At 29.9% G+C, this 14,825-nt stretch overlaps 1 protein-coding gene across 2 annotated transcripts in view; it reads right to left on the bottom strand.

Moving 5' to 3' along the window:
• The window catches only part of LOC108753754 (protein phosphatase 1 regulatory subunit 3B), a 34,118-nt gene extending 19,714 nt beyond the window's left edge, over positions 1 to 14,404 (bottom strand). For both annotated transcript variants that reach the window (XM_018495625.1, XM_018495629.1), the window contains exon 1: positions 13,740 to 14,404. The gene's annotated coding sequence lies outside the window, so the exon portion shown is untranslated. The remainder of the gene's footprint in view (positions 1 to 13,739) is intronic.
• Between the last annotated feature and the right edge of the window lie 421 nt (positions 14,405 to 14,825).

The raw sequence follows: 14,825 nt of genomic DNA, 5'->3' as shown, positions 1-14,825 counted from the left end.
TATATATATATATATATATATATATATATATAAAATGACCATCTTATCTTTGTAAAACAAGTAAAATAAAACAAGTATAATAATTTATCTTTACAAAGATAAGATGGTCATGTTAATATCAACAGCACTTTTTAATAAGTCAAATATGTCAGACGCATTTATCTCTTTTGTCCTCCATAAATTGCATTATTATTTGCATGGATAAAGAATGCTCTTGGGTCATCTTACGTTTATGTCACATTTATCTCTACTTTTATAAATATTTTAATCTCGTTATTGGAATATATTGGATTATACATAAAACTTTTTTGTTCTTGATAATTGAGAGAGAGAGAAAGAGAGAGAGAGAGAGAGAGAGAGAGAAATGGTTAATTTTTTTACTAATATATATTACGTTATTTCTTTAAAATGTACAGAATACAAATTGTGAAACGTAATATAATTTAATCCTTCCAAAATTTATGCACAAAAAACTTTTCTAATGTTTGTCAAAAATATTTGAATGCAATACAGTGTAAAATCACAATTAAATAGTGCCCTTTTACAATTGGAGAACGACTGGTAAGATGATTCGGTGAGGAATATTACGCAGTCAAACTATTTCGGACAATCTCGCAGCCAAATTTAGATCGTCGTGAAACACGGCCTTGGATCGGATCCAATTGTCCACACTCTTTAAGGTAGATATAAACTTGCGGATAGCATCAAGAGCGGGAAGAGGACAAGTGACTGTGAGACTCTCAGACCAATTGCAAATTGCTTGAAATAGAAAACCTTAACCCCGCGTAGGGGTCACGAAACTTGCCAACTCATAAGCGGCAAGCTTTAAAAAGTAAATTCAAAGAATGAATAATTAAAAGCTAAGCTAGAACAAAATGCTTCTGGACTTTTAGTGTTCTTTTGTTTTTCTTTCTCTCTGTCTCTCTCCCTCTCTCTCTCCTCTCTTACTTTGTCAAATATTTTAATAATATATTAAATAGCACTTTTTAAATATAAAGTATATTCCTTATTTCTTTTTATATTTTGCATAACAAATTTTTAGTTGTAACACACGTATATAACAAGTGTATGTATAATTTATGATTTATTAATTTTTACGACAATAAGAAACTACGAGATAGATAACAAAGATTTACTGGACAGCAAATATTTTTAATAAATAATAGAGATAGTGCGCATATTGAAATTCGTTATGTTAATTAATCATAATTTAAAGTGCACTGCAATCCCAGGGTCATGACCAGAGATATTCACGGTCACTTTGCGATTTGTTCATTAATGCAATCCCGTGGCGCCATGTGGTGACTACATACAGCTCTGAAGTTGAGTCATTTGTTGTCAGTAGAACGTAACATGCATGATGAACAGGTAAATTATTAAGCACAGAACCCAACATTGATGACGTAAACTACAGTTATTAAATACATTTTTCTTATTATTTGATATTAATTTATTTTAGTAAAACATCTATAAAAAAGAAAGAGAGAGAGAGAGAGAGAGAGAGAGAGAGAGAGAGAGAGAGAGAAAGAGAAGGAGAGAATAAGAGGAAAAGAAAGAGAAAGAGAGATAAACTAGATGGTTTAATATACTTATATGTAATAATTAACATTAATAAAAGAAGATTCAGAAAACTCTATACATGTAAATTTGTTATTTAATTTTAATAATATATTTTTTTATTAAATTTATAATTAAATTAAGACATTTAATATTAAAGTAATACATAAACATTAATAATTAATATTTGGATATTTAACGTAAAAACTTAAAAAAGTAATAGCAAATAATCCTATGAAATACGTTTTTTTAAAAAGATGTGAAATATATAATACATTTGTGTACTTATACAAGGTGTCTCAGAAATAGGTGGCCAAACTTTAGTATCGTATTCTATTGTCCCTGGATAAAAAAGGATCATGTAAATATAAATCAAAAAAGTCTTCTGTTTTAAAACGTAAACATTTCTTATTTGTGACAGAATATTTTGAAGATTTGTAACTTACTTAATGAAACTGCTGAAAGTGACGTCCTTGTGTTTCATAATATAAACGTTGAGCTTCTCTATAATTTCCGTTAGCTCGTCCATACATAAAATAAATATCTGTCTCGATATTGGAATAAATCATTTCGGTAACACTATTTTAACTATGCAATGTTTAAACAAATGACTAAGTTACTTTGACAAGCTGCTTTCGATGATAGTATCACTTCCCAGCAAACGAGAATGAATTGAGATTGAAATGAATTCAGATTTTCAGAAATATTGATTCACGAATGTTAAAATAAATGCTTTTCAATACTGAATGCATTTTTATTCATTTATAGGAAATGCATGGGGCATATCTCTATGCCTTTCAATCTAAACATAATATTAGCTTTTTCTGTGCATTATGAATACTGTTCAATTCAAAATTTTGAATAGAAAATGCAGTTTTTCAATCCAATTGCACATCCAATAATTGAATCCAATTCAATCCAATTCAATCCAAAAAAAGTATTCGCTATTTAAAATACGCATTCGAATAAAAAAAAATTTCAATCCATTCTCGTTTACTTGGTTGCTCTACTACAATATTTATTTTGTGTGATATTTGTTTATGTAAACTTTGGAGATAAACAAAAAGTGTTTATATTTTTAAAAGGAAGAGTTTCCGGATCAATGTATACATGATCTTTTTTCATATTTAGTAGAATACGATATTAAAATTTGACCACCTATTTCTGGGACATCCTGTATATATACATTGAGGATACTTTGTAAAAGCAAGACAAAGTAATGACATTTTATCAGAGTAAAGACCAATGTTTTTTTTTAAATAAACAAATTATATTTCTTCTTAAATAGGTTTTTAATGCTTTAAATATGCTTTAAACAGTATTATAAAAAACATATTTAAAATATATTAAAAACATCAATTAAGTATGTTTTAAACTGCTTAAAATACATTTAAAGTATGTTTTTTTACCAACCTTGTATTTTATTTATTTTATCAATTGCGGAAGTAATGGAAAAATATAAATATTTTTAAGTAATATTTTAAGCTACGAAAATGCAATGAATGAAATCTATCTTGTAAATCTTTATGAATGAATCAAAATATATGCTATTTATAACGTATCTGTCTCAGTAAGTATAGACAATCACTCAGAACAGTAAATCTGATATTGGTTTCATTTGAGAAATAAGGAATACGGTCTAAGATTAGGATAAATTACGTAATGCAATTGCCAAAGTCGAAATATCACGTCTCGTACGTAACTTACATAGCTTTAATCGATAAGATACTCATTTTAAAGTAAAGATGCGCATGTTAGTCACAATGAGTTTTTATGATTTAGTTTTTCTTCAAAGAAGGGGAAAATTTAATCTTTAACCGCTAGCTTTAAACGTTAGTTTTAAATGTCAGTTTTAAACAGAAAAGATTTTAATTATATAATATATATATATAATAATTTAAAATATAATATAATATTGTATCTAACATTATCATGTATAAAAACTTAAAATAACGAAACGCCTTACCGGGCGTTATTATATATATTATTAAATATTATATATATTTACTATATGTAATAATAATCGCATAAAAATACTTATACATATATATTAATAAATGAACAAAGTAACTAAATCTAAAACAATTATTAATTAATAATTACTTATTGAACTCGGAAAGATTAAAACAACTTTGTGTGTAATAACTTCAATATTTTATGACACAAAAATTTGAAATATATTGTAATAATTTGAATACATTGCTATTCTAATTTTTTTCAACTCCATTTAAATTTTTAACTCCTAATTTTATTTTTGATTTTTAATTTTATAATTGCAAATTTTTTAAATTTAAATACAGACTATTACGTAGTCTATAAAATTTATAAATTTAATTATTTTTATATACATGTGTAACGATAATAATAAAATTATCCCTTACACATTGCAAATGTTTGTAAATACTTCACATTACGCTGAAATAAAAAATGGCACAACGATGTCAGTTATTGAGTATGATAATATTATTATATTATATGCGTAACTTCGCAAAAATGTTCTGAAAAACATTCGAATACTTGCACGATAGACGTTTTGTTAATCGGTCGTTGATATTTAACTATCAAAAAGTGATAAGACTATTTGACTTGGAGGAATTAGTGTCATAGAGATAATATAATAGCGGGCAGGAGGTGTCAAACACGTGGAAGAAGTTGTTAAAGATTGTGCTTCTTATAACCTTTTCTTATAAACATTGTCTAATTTACGATTTATTTGATTAATTGATCACGTTTCCGTTATTTTTACGGTTGTTACATATATAAGTAATCGATAATAACTGACCCAAGGTCATCAAGCATTTATTGATTACTGTCTTTACTGCAAAACTTAAATCATCATTATAAAGTTTTATATTAACAAATAATAAAATAAAACATATAAAGAATAAAAAAAATAAAAGATATATTTGTTACAATAAATATGCAAGAAATGTAATTACTTTTATGTATTCGTCGTTCGATTTACGGCAATTCGATTGTCGTTTAATAAATCTGCAGATCATTTCTTTAGTTACAAACAATTTAAAGTTGCAAATGCATTTTATGTTTATGAAAGATCAGGATAAATAATAATTCTGAGGCTAACAATATTAAATAAATTTCCGTCAATTTAATAAATAATAATGAGTAAGTAATAGGGATAATGTGGGAGTCGGGGTGCAGAGGAATCAATGTGCAAATTATAATGTGCAATAAAAATAGTTACCTACTTAGACCTAGTTTCACAATTCACAGTTAACTCTTAACCGAGATTCAACTTATTCCTCATCTTCCTTCAATTTTAAAAATTATCTCAATGACAGGAATATTGAATCATAACAATTTATTTAACATAAAATGTATGTTTCAGCTGTATATTTAAGTCCTCTCTTAATAATTCTATGTAATATATATACACATATTTTCTTTTCTAGGAAAATTTATAAACGGATTGCGACATAAGTTATCATCGTGAAACAAAATCGCCTTATATTTTACTGTATTATGATCTAGCAACATATCTTCAAATCAAACAAGAAAATTTAATCGCACGTGCAGTGCAAAAATACACATTGATATCGGTTTTGACGATTTTACCAGTATAGCGTGACTTTTGTTTGTCAGTCCGCAATGTGTGATATTGCCTGATACACACACACACACATGCCTCTTAAACCAATCAGAATTACCTCTCGCCGCTCAAGGCACACATTCTTTATCGTTAAGGAAAAAAAGGCAGTGCGCGTTTTTACTGATAGTGTTAAATATGCACTTGCATGATTGAGAAGGCGAATGACGTTTTTAATGACGTTGTTAGAGACAATGTTTCGAAACGTTTCGACGCGGTTGACGAGGAGGATGTATTGTCACACGAGTTAACAAATGGTAACTACATCAATTTCACTTCTCATAAACAATTCCACAAATAGTTCAGCGCGTCTGTTTAGTCGCATGAATCAGTTGGCAAAAATAAAGACGGATCGTGAATGGAAATGCGATCGTTCGCGTGGATACGTTATAGATTCTGCGAAACTGATCCAAAACAACTTTAATTTCCTCGCTATACAAAATGTACGAAAAAAGAACGAGTATTTCAAAGAATTTTGCAAAATTTATGTAGCAAAAATTTTATTTTCTATTAGTTGTAAATTTTAAACTTTCAGATAAAAAAATATTTTTATAATGCTTCATAAAATAATAATAATGCTTAGCCAAAAATATAATATAAAAATGTATAATAACTATAGTAAACAAAATGCTAATATATTTCTTCATATAACTAAGTAATAGAGTTTTTGATCATTAATTTCATGAATGAGATTAAATTTAAAGGGAAATGAGTAATTAATGGGGTTAGCTTACAATTAGTTAATTATGTTCTTTCATTCAAATTGATACTTGGTTGATATTATATCTAGTATTATATCGCATTCTAATTATAATTGTTGATCCGCGTAAGTAAAAGTTATAAAAGAATTAGCGTTATCTGAAAGAAGAATGATGCCAAAATAATGATGCCAAACCTTTGTGCGCGTCTGACCTACAATAATCGTGATATCATATTACTCGGTACATTGAAGAATAGTCATAAAATGGTACAAGAAAGTAAATATTATGCCGGATAACCCTGAATCTCTATTTTTCACTACTTTGAATTTTCAGACACTCTAATATTGTTACTTGAAAACCCACTTTTTATAAAATATTTCAAACGAGTTATAATAATAGAGTAAATTTTAAAATTTACAAAGTGTGTTCATGTAGAAACTTATATGTATATAACCAAATTTTTCAAATTCATTTTTCAATTTGCACATTTGACGTTTTCTATAATTTTAAATCGTTGCCATTTGATCTCAATTTATGTTTTAACTATTCTTAATTATTAAAAGCCTATTCATAAAATATCAGAAAAAATATTTTGTGTATTTTTCAAACATAATGCTTTTCTAACGACTCTCTAATTTTATGCAAATTTACTTCTTTCATTTCTTACAAAGGCAAATAACGCTAAATATATCGACATTGATTTCCAATTTTCTAGCATAAATTATAATGTCATTTATATATCAATGTTAAATTATGTTATTAATACCAACTGAGTATTTACCAAATAATAACAAAAGGAAAACTGAAAAAAATATTTATAAATATGAATCATGGAAATCCTCTCTGTACAAAGATTGGAGCTTTATTATATAAAAAATATGATCTCAATTAATACAATCTACATTTTTTGGAAGTCTGTTATATTACTTTTTCATTGATTAGAAAGATGACAAGATCACGAGGAACTTTAATATTTGTCACAAAATTTGTATTTGTACTTGTAATATCATATTCGACCATCACTAGACATCGGATTCTTATGCAATTTCATACTTTTTTAGAAAGCAGATTGGAAAGTAAAAATAGAAATGGAACATAAAAATAGAAATTTAACTTGTCTCATTACAATTTAACATTCTCATTAAAAATGCATATTTATTTGTGCATATTTTGTGCATGTCTGCAAAAAATATCTGCATAAAAATCCGATATCTAATCATTACATATGATGTACCAATGAATCGATGAGTCTACTTAGCAACGTACAATAGACCTTGATTACGAATTCTGAATAATTCTGAATTTACCCTTGTACGAATACAATGTTATAAGTATCAGCTGCTGAAAGCCACTTTTAAACGTAAAAAGTAGTTGTCGATCATAAAAAGTAAAATGAACGAACGGAGAGGAGCGTTCTTCAACTTGTTTTCTCATTTCATATGCATGTCACATGAAATGAGCATAAACCGGCCTGGTAGAGAGCAGAAGGACCGGTCGATGGAATTCGAGTAGCTTCATTCAAATTCGAGACCTGGCTGAACGGCGAGTGTGTGATACTAAAAATAGCTCGCAGATTATCAGGAGACAAGCATATCTGATCTACTCCTTAATATTTTACCTCCTATATAAATTAAATATTTTATAATACAAAATCATATAATACAAAAAAATCGTGTAAAGTCGCATTTGTAATCTCGATATGGAAATCGAGAATAATACTTAATTAACTTTACATGTGGCTGTAAACAGAACTATCAATAGGAATGTTCTATTATAATTTTGAATCGCTGTTGCATGCCATCAGATATCCACGCGACGAACACGTGGGAGAGATCTTGTATAAGCGACATTCGACGAACCATATCTGGTACTTTCGAAATTCGATATAGAGATCGTGAATAACATTTAAGTTTACATGTGGCTGTAAACGGAACTATGGATAGGAATGTTCTATTATAATTTCGAATCGCTGCTGCATGCCATCAGACATCCACGCGACGAACACGTGAGAGAGATTTTGTATAAGCGTTCGACGAATCATATCTGATGCTTTCGGAATCGGACGACTTTGTATATTGTACCCAGCATAGCAATATTTCCCCTCATTTTTTTTCCTTTTCTTTTTTCACTCGGATAGAGGCGCCGTTGAGGTCAAACCCTCTCGGCCTTATCGCCCCCGGTATTCTGGTTCGAAGCAGTAATGATAACCGATATACACATATTCTCAGCTCTCTCTTTCTCCTTCTTGCTTGGCTCTAACGCCCTCATGAAATGGCCGATTACGGAATTTTACCGAACAAAGTTTAACTCGTCGCCAAAACCATGCAATATTAGACCGTGAAATGTGATCGTTTTAACATACATCCATTATCATTAAATATTGTATGTGAATAAGTAACACCAGAAGTACATTGACTTACTCTTCGAATAGAAACATAGAAATATTATTTTGTTCCACAGGAATTTTTCCACAGGGTATTTTTGGTTCCATTATGCAATATAAATCCATACAGAGCTATGTTTCGATTCCCACCCGAGTGTCACCCAGGTATCATTCCATCCTTGTTATTTACCGAAGGAAAGTTAAGGATGATACCTGGAGAACATCTGGGTGGGAAATCGAATATGCCTCAGCAGAAATGTCTAAATTTAGTAGTTTAATGTTCAATAATTCCTTTTGCTTTTATATTAATTAATATAAACTTCTTAAATAAATAAAAATAAAATATTTTATAAAATGCTCATTTTAACAAGATAAATATCAGAAAAGCAAATAAATTATCATCTAATAATTAAATATGAATTAATCGATACCTACATGTACGAATTTAATTTAATTTAATTTAATTTAATAATATACTAATACATCTTACAATATATGATAAAGAAAATATTTTTACGCATAGTCTGTAAAAGAAGTGGCAGAAAAATCAATATAAGTATCTCAAGTATTAAAACAGTTACATTCACTTCTATTTAATTAAACAGTGTGTCACGCGTCTTAACTTCTACCGTGATATCTGATGTAATATCATTCGAGAATCACGTGATTTCAAGTTCAATTTTTTCTTTACGGATGTTTTTTGGTTGTGAAATATCTACCAAAAAAATATCAGTAAAAAAAAATCAATCAAAATAATCAACATAAATCAAAAAGTTTAAGAAAAACACTAAAATCAACCATAAAAAGCAAAATAACAAATTATTTGGTTTTTAATGGCTTATGCAATGCAATTAGTTATGTTTTGCTGTAGTTTTATTTTAGATAAATAACTTTTAAAAAAGTGGATTCAAACAAACTATTTCATAAATATTTATTAGAGTTTCATTGGTATATAAAAAAAATTCCATTTAAATGTAATGCTATTTTTTTATCTTTGCAAGTAAGTATTACACATTTTACATAAGAATCAAGACAAACAAAAAAATTAAATAATTTTTAAATTAATAAGAATATTGTGCCCACATTTTACAAAAATATTCAGACATAATAATACTTTATAATATTTGAACATTTATGATAATATTATGAGTCATGACAATATAATTAAGATAAAAATGAATGATGAAATTAGTAGACAATTTAATAGACGCAGAGAAGATATCAATTTATTCATTATTCGTTATGTCGCGCCTAAACTTTCTTTCCTCCACTTTCTCAGTAATATCGTAGTTTGCTCATTAATACACGCATTGATATGCTTACATAAGGGACGGGGCACATTTACGTATGTTTACTACGAGATACAAAACATATTTATTCCTGCATTATGGATTCGCGTAAATCCAGAATCTTTTGCTATACTTGAATGTCTAGTCCATCTGTAAAAAAGTAAAGAATTTTTCTTTGCTTTTTCACGGGATATTCCCGGTCACTCAAGCATCCCTAATCGGAAAGGTCGCGAGACTCGACTTTGGAGTTACCCCGAAAACTATAATAGTGCTTTACTCCATGCTAGAATATTACGTAGGTGTGTTCGAGGGTCGATAAACCGATCAAAATGTCGGCTTTTGTGCATGCATGAAACGCACGACTACACACGACGCATGAATGTCGTTTAGGAAGCCGCCGAGCTGGTTTCGAGAAAATATCTGGGCGAACCTATGTTCGAGACACCCACTCCTCTGATACAAGAAATTTTCAGGAATAATTTCTCTCTCAAGCTCTATCCATTCTCATTAAAAGAATATTTTATTTTATTATTTTATTATTGAACGTTCAATTAATAAAATAATTAACTATTAAAATTAAGGAAATAAAACAAAGTGGAACAAGATGTCTTCATTTGAATCACTCGTATATTTTTGACACTAACCAAATAGCCAAATATTTTAATTAATTACACAAAATTTTATCATCCATTTAATTAATTGTCTGATATAGTTTGCTGATTAATTGCGAAATAAAATTCCTTTAATTATATATGCATTGCTAATGCGCATTCGCAACAATAGTAAAAATAGACTTGATTGGCATTGACGGGCTAATTTGATAACAACATAATATATAGCATATGTGTAAATTGCGCGACTTGTCACTTGAGGAAGTTATCTTGGGTTTTGTTTGTAAACAAAGAATCCCCTTCAGGAAGCGATAATACATATGGTAAAGTCATTTTCTTCGGCCCGTTATAAATGAACTTCGAAATCGCGTATAAATAAATGGTTACAAGTTATATGTTACTTGACTATGTTAAGGTTTAGATATTATCTTTTGTTCCACATAATTCTAATCTTTCTAAGAATCTTTCTAGAATTTTTCGTTTCATGATAAAATATGTGAACAACTTCCTGGTTAATATCGTACAATTATATTGATTTTTTTGTCGGAAATATGATAAGAAAGATACTGATAAAAAAAGAACAAAAGTTAATTTATAGACCATAACAAAGAAATTTGCTCTCGGTATTTTTCACTATCTGGAAAATGTCTAGAGTTTATGAGGTAAGAATTTTATTTGGGTTTTTCGTTACATTCATTCTCGCGTGTGTTAAACGCGTGCTTTTGTCATCCTAGAAGTTTTTGTTAAAATCTAGCATGTAATGAAAAAAATTAAATCTCTATTAATAGTTTTTTCCAAATTTACTTGTGATACGTCAGTTTATGTTTAGATATTATCTTTTCCAACTTTAATCTTCTGATTAGAATTTTTCGCTGGTTCACGATAAAATGTATGACAAATTCCTGATTGTAACACAATTTTAGCAATATTTTTCTCCGGAAATACGATAGAAAAGATACTGATAAGCAAGGAACAAAAGTTATTTATAGATCATCACAAATAGATTTGTTCTCGGTACTTTCTATTATCGGGAAAACATCTGTAATTTATAAAGAATTTGAATTTAATTTGAATTATTTTGCATCGCGATTATTCTCACATGTGATAAACGCAACGTTTTTATCATCTTTGAATAAAGTTTTTGTTAAAATCTAGCATTTGGTGAAAAAAATCAAATCTTTATTGAGAGCTTTTTTCAAAGTTATTCTCTAAAATCTTTGTAGTGAAATCTAACTTTAAAAAGTTTTAAAATCTTACTCCTAAAAATTAATTAATTGAGCCACACTTTTTCAAAACTGCATTGGCTTAATTATCACCATTTGCCACTTTGTAGAATTACACTCTTTAGAATTACACTTCAAAGATTTTAGAGAGTAAATTTGCTAAATATAAAACTTTAATTAAAATTAAATCTTTATAGAAACGTATTCTCGCAAATTTGGTTTTTCAAGGAATCAAATATGTTCTAAAATAGCAAATTATTTGTTTGCATCGCGAGTAATAAGAATGTAATTCTATTTAATCTTTATTATATTTGTTTGTATTCATATCCTCAGAATCGGATTATAAAGTTAACAATGAAGTGATAAATGTAAATAAATGCCTTTCAGATACAGATGTCTACAAGTTACGGATACTCGTGAAACGAAATACACGGCTACAAGCAACTCCCGGCTGTAAGGAGAATGTCCAGACTTGTTGCAGACGTGATTTCCGAGCAGCGCGTCTGTTTAATGCGTCTGCGACTACTGCACCACGCGCTTGCAATGTACGTTCGAAATTATTAATATAATTTCGATAAGATCAATTTATTACGTATATCATTAAGATTCTTTATGCTACACAAGCACAGAAAATCGCATTTCACTCTACAATCATACTTTTTTACATAAATTAAGGAATTATTTTCATGTCGACATATTATTGAACAATATCCAAACTTATCATAATAATACCGACTTCAATATTATATCATCACATGTATATTTTCATCAAGTGCCAAGTACGATAATGTATGAAGAAAAATATCATGAATATCTCATGTGCCAAGGTACAAAAACTATTTTCGTCACTATTGTAGATAAAATTAAATATATGAATTATGTAATAAATATTCCCTTGGGAAAATATAATAATAAATTACACTTAAGAAAATGTTAAAAAAATACTCAAAATTTACTATAGAGAAAATCTACGAAATAAAGGTAAATTTGACTACTTTAAACTTTTCTTTAAAATAACTTTAAAACTTATTTAAGAATAACTGAAAGAAATTAACGCGCTGTATCACATTGTATTAAAGTCATCTCTGAAAACTGAAAATTTTAGGTTATTTTGGCTTAACTTTTTACACATTTTAAATTACCTCAAAATTTTTTAAGTAAACTTTTAATTACTTTTAAAAACTTTAACCTCATTAAAAATAAATTTTCCCAAGAGTTAAATACATAATACATATAGTATATAATAGAAATGTGTGTTTTGTGTGTGTGTGTGTGTGTGTGTGTGTGTGTGTGTGTGTGTGTGTGTGTGAATAAATATAAAAGTTAGCATTATCATACCTACATTAAAAATTGAGAACAAAAAATTGCTAATTTCAGTAAAAGTTTATCTTTTTAAATGTCACAATTTATTCGCGAAAGTAAATTACGAACGTTGCTTGCAATTATCCAATTAATTGCATAATTAATTAATTAAGTATTATTAATGGATTTTTTAATTACGAGTTATTGAAATTTCTATAATATATAAATTTCTAAATTTTTTCCTAATACGTTATATAATGTTAAATGTATATGTTAAATGTATAAAGGTATTATTTTATATATTTTACATACTGAAGATGGCCACAACTTGGCCGAAACGTTAATGTTTATTAATAGTTTTGGATTAAATTTTAAATATATATAACTTTCTCTAACGACATCCTACGTGCGGCTCTCTCTCTCTCTCTCTCTCTCTCTCTCTCTCTCTCTTTTTTGCTCTTTTATTTATATATTGTATAATTTAAGCCACGTTTAGTAAATTTAATTTAAATAATATTATATGTAAGAATTATATCATATAATATCATAATGTGGCAAAAAATAAAAATTAAATAAACTAGAGCTAGGAATAAATTAGAATTAGAAATAAACAAGAGGAAAAAGAGAGAGAGGGGAAGGAGGGGAGAGAGAGAGAGAGAGAGAGAGAGAGAGAGAGAGAGACAGAGGAGAGCAATTCAAACTAATTATTTGCCAAGTGATTTAAAGATAAGTTTGCCATGAGTCTAAAATTAAACTATTCTTAAACGTATCTAAAAAGATAATTAAGAAATAAATAAAACAATAAAAGAAAAATCAAGTTCCCTTATGTAATAATTTTAAATAAAACTCTATATTCAATTAAACAAGAAAACATGCTAGGAAACTTTTTTAAATTAATCTAAAATTATTCATTAACTAATTATTGAGCTTAAATTCAAAATTAATAGAAAGTGCATATTGGTGAACCGGATATTATTATTACCACGGAAGTATGCAGATTTAAATCACCCACGCACGCAATGTCAATGAACGATAGAAAACTGTGAGTGAATAACATGTTACTTACTAATTTCTCGCAGTAAAAAATGACAGGCTCCTCAGACTTGACGAGGAGTGGATTTAAATAACTCTCACGGGCTCTTCACTCTGCTTTCTTGATGGCAAACGTCCGTTTTTTTTCTTTTTCTTCACGCGTTATCTTCTTATTTAATCTTCTTATTCCGTGGAACGTCAGGACCAAATTGTTAATTGCAGTTACGTATGCTTTCTAGCAGAAACAATTTCTTCATATGATCATATATGGCATCGCGAATTAGTTGGATAGCATCACGGTTGAAAATTGCACGGGGTATGACGAATGTAAGAGTCCTTGTGTAAAAAAAAAACGTCGCGTTTAGTTTAGGGGATCAGCGGAGAACGATTGGACAGTTTCTCCTCCTCACGTGATAATGACCGCAGTGTAGCGCATCGCACGCCTATCTATTACCGACTCCGACGCGCACGACCAACAGCGATGGTCTTATCTCACCGTCGCGTCGCTATACCACGACAATCGGACGTTCCTCGAAGAAGTCGCGGAACCCGCGATATCATACGCACGCGAAGGAGAGAAGAAGAGGGATAGAGAGAGAAACAGAAAAGGAGAGAAAAAAAAGAGGAGAAAGAGAATGCAACCCCTCGGTTCGGCCGGCGCGCCGATGATCGCGCGCGGTACCGTTCCACGTTACACCACGTTCGACACGCGTTTGAACGCGCGATTTGAACGCGCGGCCACGAACACCGGCCGGCGCGGCCGCGAGTGCCGCGCATGCGCGCCCATCCACTTTGCGTGACGTTCACGTGATCGCGACACGTACGCGAATCGGAGCATTCGGAGCTGCGCGCGTGCCGCGTGTTTCGTGTGCATTCCTGCGCTGCAGCCGCTTACCGCTAATGCCGCTTCGCTGTTCGTCGTACGGAACCTCTGCGAGAACCTTGTTCCTCCGATCAGCCGATTCTCTGTCGTCGCGTCGACGCCATGATCATTCGTTTTTCGACGGCGCGCGGAGACGCGGGGAACACCCGATCCCCGACGTCGCGCCTCATCGCGCCGCGTCGTGCCGGCTCGCGTAACTTTTTTTTTCAGAAAAAAGAATTATTTCGATACGTTCGT

The sequence above is a fragment of the Trachymyrmex septentrionalis genome, unplaced genomic scaffold (assembly GCF_001594115.1).
Source record: "Trachymyrmex septentrionalis isolate Tsep2-gDNA-1 unplaced genomic scaffold, Tsep1.0 scaffold71, whole genome shotgun sequence".
NCBI lineage: Eukaryota > Metazoa > Arthropoda > Insecta > Hymenoptera > Formicidae > Trachymyrmex > Trachymyrmex septentrionalis.
Note: the sequence above shows the minus strand (reverse complement) of the source record. Positions and strands in the feature narration are given on the sequence as shown.